A 305-nucleotide genomic window follows, 5' to 3' on the forward strand; every position below is an offset into this window, starting at 1 on the left:
ATATCGTTGAAAACTGGAGGCAATTTTTGCTCTGTAGAGTGAGGGATTGGTGATCTTACCATAACTGTCTCGGTGACTATGGCATTAGTAGGCATATCCTGTTCTTTGTGTAGCATTTCTATTTGAGTTGCAAATTGTGGATAAAGAACAGTTGAGGGGACTACAGCTGGTCTATCTTGGGCAACTAGTGCAACTAAAGGTACCTCAGGCTGCAATGGTACAGTAACACATTCTGTAAGAGACCATGGGTGCACATGTACAGTTGGTACAGGGGCCTGAAGAACGAATGCTTCAACTGAAACCTC

This window comes from Cottoperca gobio, chromosome 6 (genome assembly GCF_900634415.1).
Source record: "Cottoperca gobio chromosome 6, fCotGob3.1, whole genome shotgun sequence".
Taxonomy (NCBI): Eukaryota; Metazoa; Chordata; class Actinopteri; order Perciformes; family Bovichtidae; genus Cottoperca; species Cottoperca gobio.